Source organism: Petaurus breviceps, unplaced genomic scaffold, assembly GCF_028583685.1.
Source record: "Petaurus breviceps papuanus isolate PSGF00001 unplaced genomic scaffold, PetGlider_PUasm1.0 139, whole genome shotgun sequence".
Taxonomy (NCBI): Eukaryota; Metazoa; Chordata; class Mammalia; order Diprotodontia; family Petauridae; genus Petaurus; species Petaurus breviceps.
In genome coordinates this window covers 2,967,840-2,978,188 of record NW_027185697.1, presented here as the reverse complement: position 1 = coordinate 2,978,188, position 10,349 = coordinate 2,967,840, and the positions used below count along the sequence as shown (strand labels likewise).

The 10,349-nt window shown below is 39.3% G+C and overlaps 1 pseudogene; it reads right to left on the bottom strand.

Annotated features, from left to right (window-relative positions):
- The window catches only part of LOC138145565 (UPF0489 protein C5orf22 pseudogene), a 54,095-nt pseudogene extending 44,181 nt beyond the window's left edge, over window positions 1-9,914 (bottom strand).
- Window positions 9,915-10,349: the final 435 nt, after the last annotated feature.

Sequence of the window (10,349 nt, the reverse complement as noted above, 5' to 3'; positions counted from 1 at the left end):
CTTTCTTTCTTTCTTTCTTTCTTTCTTTCTTTCTTTCTTTCTTTCTTCCTTCCTTCCTTCCTTCCTTCCTTTCTTTCTTTCTTTCTTTCTTTCTTTCTTTCTTTCTTTCTGTCTGTCTTTCTTTCTCTCTCCTTCTTCTTCTTCTTCTTCTTCTTCTTCTTCTTCTTCTTCTTCTTTCTTCTTCTTCTTTGCTTTTTGGAGGGAGTAATGCAGGGCAGTTGGGGTTAAGTGACTTACCCAAGGTCACATGGCTAGTGAGTGTGAGTGTCTGAGGCCAGATTTGAACTCATGTTCTCCTGATTATAGGGCCAGTGCTCTATTCACTGAGCCACCTAGCTGCCCTCCCTTCATTTCTTTCTTAGGACTTTCTCAGACTTAACTTTCTTCTCTTATATATTTTCACCACTTGGTGAAAAAGTTCAACTGTATAAAGTCTTCTTTTGAGTTCTTTGCCCTATGGTATGGAAGAACTTGTCCTGTAAAAACTCATCCTTGAATTGTTGCTAATATTCACTGATTTTCTGCTACACTGGAACCTTGGATTACAAATTTAACTCATTCTGAGATTCTGTTCTGTACATCATGTGATTTGTTCACATTTCAAAATGAATTTTCAAAGATGAAATAATGTAAAGTCAGATGATTGGTAACACATCACAAAAATTCTCATATAAAATAATTATTTATAATTTTAAGTAAGTTTTTTGTCCTTAATGCACCTGAAATGCAATAGCAATGATTACATAATTTGAACTGAAAATAAAGCAAATTAATCTGTACTTTACCTTTAAGAAGAGTTGTAGCTGGAGTGAGGGCAACAAGATGGAGGAGGGGATGGGGGTATCAGGATGTAGGGTAGGAAATTGAAGGGCTTGAAGGGAGAGTTGGTGTCTGAGGACGAGGGTCAGAGATTGTGACTAGGACTGGTTTAGCAGGCAGGGGGCGTGGTCTGGGGCCTATGGGGGAGGAATTTTACTTCTGCTGCCACTCACCAACACCTCCAGTGGAAGTGAACAGAATGTAGGCCACCAGTGCCATGGGCCTGGGATACCCAACTGCTCCCTCTCCTGGACTCCTGAGCCCCCAGCCAATCACTGTTGCCCACACTTCCCACCCTTGAGGAGGTAGGAGTAATCAGGGGAGCTACCTACCATTGATCTCAAGCTGCTGAGTCCATGTAGCAAGTATTTGAAGCTGAAAGGGGGGGAAGGTTGCTCCATTCCACACCACTGTAGACTCTTACCAAACAGTACACCGTACTCAAAGCTATGTTCAGTGGCAACATCAAAGGACTCACAGACACTGAAGGCTGTGTGTTGTTTGACAGGAGTGGTCTTCGTTTTGGGACAATTCTGAACTACCTTCAGGATGGGTCAGTGGCTCTTCCAGAGGGCCCTTGGGATCTGGGCGAGCTGTTGGGTGAGGCATGATAGCTGAGGATTGTCACCTGGCTCTACATTAAAAGAGTGAGAGCCTTTCCCTACCGCCTTTTTTCCATGCTGACATCTCCACTGGAAAAGCAGCAGCCTCTGGCTAGCACCCCTGAGCCAGTGGGGAATCAAACAATGATGTTCATACTGCCAATTTGTGTTCATCCTGCAAGACAAATTTTGCCAATTTCAATTTCAGCAAAGCATACATAAACCAGATTACTCGTAAACTGAGGTTCTACTGTACTCGTGCTATTGAATGGAGCAGAAGAAAATCGAGAAATTGTACTAGTCCTCTGAAGTATTTGTGTTATATAATCCCCACTGTGTCTTCACTGTGGCAAGGTCAGACTTCTACACCTCCTTATTCAATTAACTATCGTACTCAAATCAGCATCCTTTCTGAATTGTTTCATCTCTCTCGAAACTTCCCATGGCTCCCTCTATTCAGACCTTTTCAGCTAACAACCTTTCCTCACATTTTACTGAAAAGATTGAAATTAATTGCTGAGAGATCCCTCTTCTTCCTTATTCCTTATCTCACATCACTCACCTGCATTCTATCATTATCCCCTCCTTGTCCATGTTTCACAAAAGGAGGTGAACCCCTCTACATACCCAAATGATCCCATGATATCCTGCTTCTGCTAAAGGCCACCCCCATTGTTATCATTTATTCATTCAACAAACTTTGATTTAATACCCACTATATGCCAGGCACTGTGCTAAATATTGGTGTTAAAAAAAAGATTGAAAAGACAATCCTTGCCCTCAAAAAATTTATAATCTAATGGGGGTAGAAAATTTGCAAGCAAATATATGTGAAGTAAGGCATATACAAAACAAATAGGAAATAATTCAGAAAGGGAAAGCACTACACTTAAGAGGGAGTAAAAAAAAAGGTTTTAGCTACAAAAAAAAGTTTAGCTACAAAAGAAAAACAAGAAATGGGACAACAGTTATCAGGGATGGAAGAATTAAGACAGTTTTTCAGGGGAGGAGAGAAATGGACATTTTTTTTAGGAGGTAGAGAAAGTCAATAGAAATAAAAGGTAGGATTTTAGTTGAATCATAAAGGAAACCACAGGGGTAAGTGGTCTGAGAAGTGGGAGAGCAATACAGACATAGGGAATAGTCAAGGAAATTTCCCAGAGCTGAATGATGGAGGATGTACTGCCAGGAAGCCAGTTTTGTCTTGAAAAACTGGAGAGAAAAGAGTATCAAGAAGAGAGAATGATCAACAGTGTCAGGCTATGAAAAGGTAACTTGAAAAGTATATGTTGGGAGTAAAGTGTATGGTTGGAAAGGTAAAAGGTGGCCAAGTTATGAAGGGTATTGAATGCTGAACAGAGCACTCTATGCTCCTGGAGGCAATAGGAAGGCATTTGATTTTACTGAATGTGAAAGGATGATATTGTCAGCCATGGATTATAGGAGAATCACTTCCGTTACTTAATTGAGGATGGATTGCACTAAGGAGAGACCTGAAGCTTCCTGATCCACCAGTTACCTATTGTTGTAGTCTAGTCTAGGCTTTAGCTGATGGGTGCCAGTGCTAGGGGGGGTGGTGTCAGTGGAAAGAAAAAAAAAGGTATATTCAAGAGATATTGTAGAGGTGAAATCAACAGCCCTTGGCAACTGTTTGGGTGTGGGGTGAGAGCTAGTGACAAATACAGGATGACTCCTAAATTGTGAGCCTAGAATTGTATTGCCATCAACAATAACAGAGAAGGTAGAATGGGGAAGATTAAGTGGAAAATATAGTGAGTTCTTTTTTGGACATATTTAGTTGAAGGTATCTATTGGATATCCAGTTTGAGTTATCTGAAAGGCAGTTGGAGATGCAATATTGGAGGTCAGCAGAGAGATTGAGGTAGGGAAGGTACGTTTGAGAATCATTAGCAAAATGATGGTAGCTAAATCCACAGGAGCTAATGGGATCACCAAGTGAAGTAGCATAGAAGGAAAACAGAAGAGGACAGAATTCTGAGGGACACCTGTGGTTAGAAGACACTATCTGGGTGGGGATCCAGCAAAGGAGACAGAGAGAAAGTGATCAAATAGGTAGGAAGAAAACATAAGAGAGACTTGTGTCCTAAAAATCTAGAGGGAAGACTATAAAGGAGAATTATTAAGTGAAAAGGGCGACAGAGAGGTTAAGAAGAATAAGGATTGAGAAAAGGACATTTATTTTGGCAATTAAGAGATGATTAGTAACTTTGGAGAGAGCTGTGTCAATGTAATGATAAGGTTGAAATCCAGGCAAGGGATTAAGAAACAAAGGAGACAAAGTGGAGATTCCCATTTTAGATGACCCTTTTGAAGAGTTTAGCTACAAAAGAAAAACAAGAAATGGGACAACAGTTATCAGGGATGGAAGAATTAAGACAGTTTTTCAGGGGAGGAGAGAAATGGACATTTTTTTTAGGAGGTAGAGAAAGTCAATAGAAATAAGAGATTGAGAATAAGTAAAAGGGGGAATTGGGATGGTAATCTGTTGGAAGAGACAGTTGGAATAGGAATACTTGAATAAGTAGAGGTTATTTTTAGTAAAGAACAAGGCTCACTTATCATGTGAGATGGGGTAAAGGAGGAGAAAGCAGTATAAGGTATGAGAGTTATAGGAGAGAAAGAAGAGGGAAGGGGGAACTCACAATGATTAGCCTGTTTTATGCTGTAAATTAGGAGGAAATGTTATCTGCTGAGAGAGTGGAGGGGAGACCAGTGGGAGATTGGGGAGGGATGAACTCGTTTGGAAGAGTCACTGTGGAGAGAGGGAGAGTGAATTGATAGTAGGAATGTCTAACAGTGAGGGCTCAATTGAAGTTATGTAACAGATTTGTAAGTAGACCCAGGCAGAACAGTTGTGAGGTTTTTTTTTTCCCCGCTTTGTTCTGAAGAACAAATGTAGACATGAAGGCAGCAAACGGTGGAAGTAACCTGAGGCTGAGGTATGGCTGGGTATAATTAGTTATAGGATAAAGGCACTACAGATTCAATGGAAGAGGACATTGTAGAATTGAATTGGTTCACCAACAGTCAAGATTGAGAGAAGAGGAGTGAGTGGCTACTTCAGAAGAGATAGCTTGGAAGAGAATTGAGAGATTAAGGGATTGGAAGTTATGGTGAAGATAATGGATAGAGTTATGCAAGGGAAGGGAGAGGGAAAGATAAAAAGCCAATAGATTATGGTAAAGGAGGGTTGAGAATTCTTGAACATGGAGGTGGCATATGTGTAGGTGATGGCAAGAACAGGACTGTCTTTGTATGTAGATGGGATTGGGTGGAGGAGTAGCTTATGGGAGAAGAGTATGTTGGGGAAATGAGTGGTTAGGATATTTGAAGGAGAATCAATTTGTGTGCTAAAATCCCCTAGTATGAGTATAATAGTTTGGGAGGAGATAAAAACTGTAAGCCTGGTATAAAATTAATTCATACAGGAAGGGGAGTGACCTGATAGTCTATAGACAACCACTGGGGAGTGACCTGACAGTCTACAGACAACCACTATCATTATTTTGATTGAATGGTAGATATGAATAGCAGGAAAATCAAAGGAAGAGAGGTTACTGAGTGAAGAGGGAAAGAGGAAAACCTGAAAGTGGTGATGGGGAGCAAGGAATACTCCAACTTCCCTGCCTCAACAAATATCCCAAGTAAAAGGAGAGAAGTTGCAAGCAATTCAGGAAAGAGTGACCAGGTAAGCTACATCATCTGGGGAAAGCCAGGTTTCAGTAAGAGCTGGTATATGGAAGAAGTGGGAGAGGATTAGATTTAAGATGAAGAGAAATTGTTATTTATGGAACAATGGAAGTGCTGGATGTAGTTAGGATGAAAATTTCAGGTGGGAATGTTGAGGGCAATGGGAATGGGGAATCAGGTGGAAGGGGGCATTCAGTGGTGTTTCGATGATGACATACATGAGTTCAGAGTCACTGGGATGTGAAGGGTATGACCACATGTGAGAATCGAGTGGAATATATAATTCCTCTTCCCTCAAAATAAAGATGGACCAGGAGATGGGAGACCCTCAATCTAACAGAGGGCCTACTCTTCTTTGCACTGGAGATTCTTCACATTCTAATTGGAAGATTGGGCTGGAAACATGAGGTGGAAGTTCCTTGTGCTAGCAAAGATGGAAGTTCATTGTTTGGGGAAGATGGAAGATACTCAACTTGACCCCTAGCCATTTTTTTTCTTCATGGAACACACTTTGCTGAGCAGGAAATGGAAAGATAAGAGCCCTTGATCTTAGGTTTTCCCATTTGAAGGAGGCTAAAAAGAGGAAGCTTAAAGTGTAAGTGTGAGACTTCCTGCCCAGATAGAAGATATCTGATATGTGACCTGGCCATAAGCAGCCTTTCCTCATGGGACACACTGTACCCTACTGCACCTTCAGGCTTATCATTTGATGACACTGGTTATAAAGCAGCAGCTTTATAAGGGGTAGATTTCCTACACAGATGAAATGTGTCCAGCCTGGCCCCTAGCAATCTCTCGTTTATCTCCAGTCTCTCTGTCTTTTAACTTTTCCCCTGTAGATGCCTGCAATCTCATGTCTGCTCCATCTAAAAACAAATAAGCAAAATCTCATTTTATCTTTCTATTCCTGCTAGCTACAACTACTCACTTTTCTTGCTAAACTCTTGAAGAAAATAATCTAAAATCAATAACACCAATTCATGTCCTCTAAACCTTTTCTGAATTTCTGGCAGGCTGGCTTCTGACCTCATCGTACAAGTAAAACTTGGTTATCCAAAGTTGTCAATAATACACATTTATTGACCTTTTCTTAGTCTTCATCCTTCTTGACTTCTCTCGAGCCTTTGAAACTGTTCTTTGTGGTCCTCAGTTTTATATTCCTTTCTGCACAATTTGTGACACTGCTCTCTTCCAGTTTTCCTCCTTCCAGTCAGACTAATCCTTCCCAGGTCACACCTGGTAATACTAGATGAACTAAGAAACATTCTAAGTCTCTATTCTAGGTACTCTTCACCCTCTATATGCTTTCATTTAGTGATCTCCCTTAGAGTCAATCAGTCAATAAACATTTATTTATTTATTAAAGCAATCAGGGTTAAGTAACTTGCTCAAGGTTACACGGACAGTTATTTTTGTGTGGGTGCTGAGTATCTGAGGCCGGAACCGAGCCTGTTATTAAACAGGTTCTGTGTACCAACCACTGTGCTAAAGGGCTGAGGATACAGACAAAGGCAAAAGACCTCAACGAACACACAATAAAATAGGGGAAGACAACACAAAATGAAACCGAAAACGAGGCAGGCGCAAGTAAGGCTGCTTGATGAAGTAAGCGATGATGAAGTCTTGCAGCCAGGTGGGGAATTAGGAAATGGCTTCCCGATGACACTCCCTTAAATGGAAGATCCAAGAGGAGTTCTCTGATCTCTCATCATCTCAACTTAAAGGGAAAAGGACATGGATAAGGAGTTCCAAAGACAAGTGAGTTTTAAAGTTGATCTCATGCAGAAAGATGTATTTCCAGTATTAGCTCTGTGCTGGTGATTCTGAAATCTATTTGTTCAGCTCTAACTACGGTCCTGACTCCCAGTCTCATATCTCCAACTGTCTATCAAACATCTTAAATTGAGTGGCTCATAAACAAATTAAAATCAATTATGTCCCTAACTTCCTTATTACTGTTGAAGTTACTGTCATACTCTCCGTGACCCCAGTATGCACCTAGGTGATTATTAAATATTATCTAATGAGATAATGCTTAGCACAATGCCTGGCACAGAGTAGCTACTACAGAAATACTTATTCTTGGATCTTCTCTTTCCCCTGGGTGTCACCCTTGACTCCTCTTTATTTCTCATGCCCTCATATTCAATCAGTTGCCAAGTCCTTATGTCTGTATCCATATAACATCTCTCATGTTCTTTTTTCCTTCTTATACTCCCACCAGGCTGATGCTGGTATCATTGTCTCATGCCAGGACTGTTGCAAGAGCCTTCTGGTTGATCTCAGTCTCTCAAGTTTTCCCTCTTACTCCTATATCCTCCACTCAACTGCCAAATTATCCATATTATAATTATGCCGCTCAGCCAAGCAATCAACCACAGGGCCTCCCTATTGCCTCTTGCTTCAAATATATATTTGCTTTTTGGCTTTGAAAGCCTTTCATAAATTTGTCCCTTTTTACTTTTACAGTCTTCTGTACATCTTACTCCTTCCCTCCCCACATTCTATGTGATACATGACTTTGATCTCCTAGCTGTTTCTTGAACAGAACACTGTATCTCCTGATAACAGACACTGAAGATCCCCCCATGGCAGGAATTCTCACACTCTTCACCTTTGTCTCTAGGTTTCTCTGAGTTTCTTCAAGTTTTAGCTAAAGTCCCATGATTTATGCCAAATGTGAACAGATCTCAAGCTGTACTCCAAAGTGGTAATCATCAAAATAATCTGGTACTGGCTAAGAAATACAGTGGTGGATCAGCAGAATAGATTAGGTACATGACACATAGATACAAACAACAATAGTAATCTCATTGTGATAACCCCAACGATCCAAGCTTTTGGGGTACTATTTGAAAAAAAACTGCTGAGGAAACTGGCGAGAAGTTCAACAGAAATTAGGTATAGGCCAACATCTCACACTATATACAAAGATAAGGTCCAAATGGGTAAATGATTTAAACATAAAGGGTTATGCCATGAACAAATTAGGGGATAATGGATTATTTTGCTTTACTAGGTCTATGATTAAAGGAAGACTTTATGAACAAATAAGAGATAGAGAGCATTATGGAATGCAAAATGGATAAATTTGACTTCATTAAAAAAAGTTTTCCAGAAATAAAACCAATGCAGCTAAAGATTAGAAGGAAAGCAGAAAATTGAGGGAAGATTTTACACAATTTTCTCTGATAAAGGCCTCATTTCTTAAGGATAAAGAGAACTGAATCAAACTTGTAACAATGTAAGTCATTTTCCTATTGATTAATGGTCAAAGAATATAAATAGGCAGTTTTCAGAAGAAGAAATCAAAGCTATCTGTAGTTACATGAAAATGCTCTAGATCATTATTGATTAGAGCCATAGAAATAAAAACAACTCAGGTACCACTTCATACTTATCATATTGACTAATATGACAGAAAAGGAAAATGGCCAATGTTGGAGGGGATATGGGAAAATTGGGACACTCACATACTGTTGATGGAATTATGTACTTCAGCAACCTTTCTGGAGAGCAATGTAAAAATATGCCCCAAAAGGCCATAAAACTTTGGCCCAGAAATAGCAAAGCTGGGTCTTTATCCCAAAGACATAAAAAGGAAAAGACCACATATTTGCAAAAATATTTATAGTAGTTCTTTTTTGGTGGCAAAGAAATGGAAATTGAGTGGATGCCTCATTTAGGGAGTCGCTAACCAATTGTGGCTCATAATTGTGATGGAATACTATTGTGCTTTAAGGAATGGTGAACTTAGTGCTTTTAGAAAAAAAAACCTGGGAAGACTGACATGAACTGATGCCAAGGGAGAAGAACCAGAAAATTTTGCACACATTGCAATACCACACAATGATCAAATGTGAAAGACTTAGCTGCTTTCAACAATGCAATGATCTAAGACAATTCTGAAGTGCTTGTGATGTAAAATGCTTTCCACCTCTAGAGACAGAACTGATTAAGTTTGAATGCAGATCAAAGCATGTTTTTTTTAAACTATCCTTTTTTTTGGTTTTTGTCTGTTTTCTGTCACAACGTGACTAATATGTAAATATGTGTTGCATGCCTGCACATGTATAACCGATATCAAGTTTCTTGCCATCTAAAGGTGGGGAGATGGAAGGGAGGAGGGAAAGGATTTGGAGCTCATTTTTGTAAATGAATGTTAAGAATTTCACATATAATTGGAAAAATGAAATATTTAAACTCAGAAATTTAAAAAAAAACTTCTCTATTATCTAATCCTGCAAAATCTACTTGTCTGAGTATTAGAGAAGTGGGATGGAGTTCACTACCTCCAATTTTAGCCATCTGAATTTTATATGGTCTTAATTATTAGGAAGGATTTCCCCACATCCCCCACCCCTTGATATCAAACCTATATCTTGTTCTTTATAATGCAAACCCAGAATTGCACATAAGGCTCTGATTATAGTTTGACCAAAGCAAAACATGGAGATTCTATCATGTTTCCTATTTTAGACATCATTTCTCTCTTAATACAACTAAAGACAGCATTAGATCCCCCTCCACCACCTAATTACCTTCTCCTAGTCTTCATACCAATTGTTATTATTAACCGCAAGTGTCCTCCATGGGTCTGTCCTACAACCTCTGTTCTCTTTATTCTCCATCAGTGATGGTATGAACTTTCATGGAATCAGTTATCATTGTAAGGCAAATGATTCTCAGATCTTTATAACCAGCCCAAATATCTCACCTGAGGTCTGACATCATATCACCAAATGCTTCTTGAACATCTTGAACTGCAGATCCTATAGGCATTCTTAAACTTAATGTGTCCCAAAACAAATCTTATTCTGCAATCTCCCAACTTCCAACTTCTTCCTACTGTGGAGGGTATCACCATGCTCATTTACCCAGCCTTAAAACTGAGGTGCTATCCTTCAATGTTCTCTTGCTTTCAGTATACTTGTGCTATGTTTTCAAGCCCTGTTATTATTATTATTATTTTTGTTTTACAAGTTTTCTTATAAGTGCCTCATTTTCTTTATTCACACAGCTGCAAATTACTCTTTCTTGGATGATTGCAAAAGCCCTTTGGTTTATTTCCTTGACTTAAGTATCTTCTCACAATATTACATTCTCCACTTAGCTCCCACAGTTATCTTAAAGCAATGATCAAACTATGAAGCCCATGCCACTACAGTTTGATTAACTCCATTTTCTTCCTATTAACTCCAGGAACAAATATTAAAT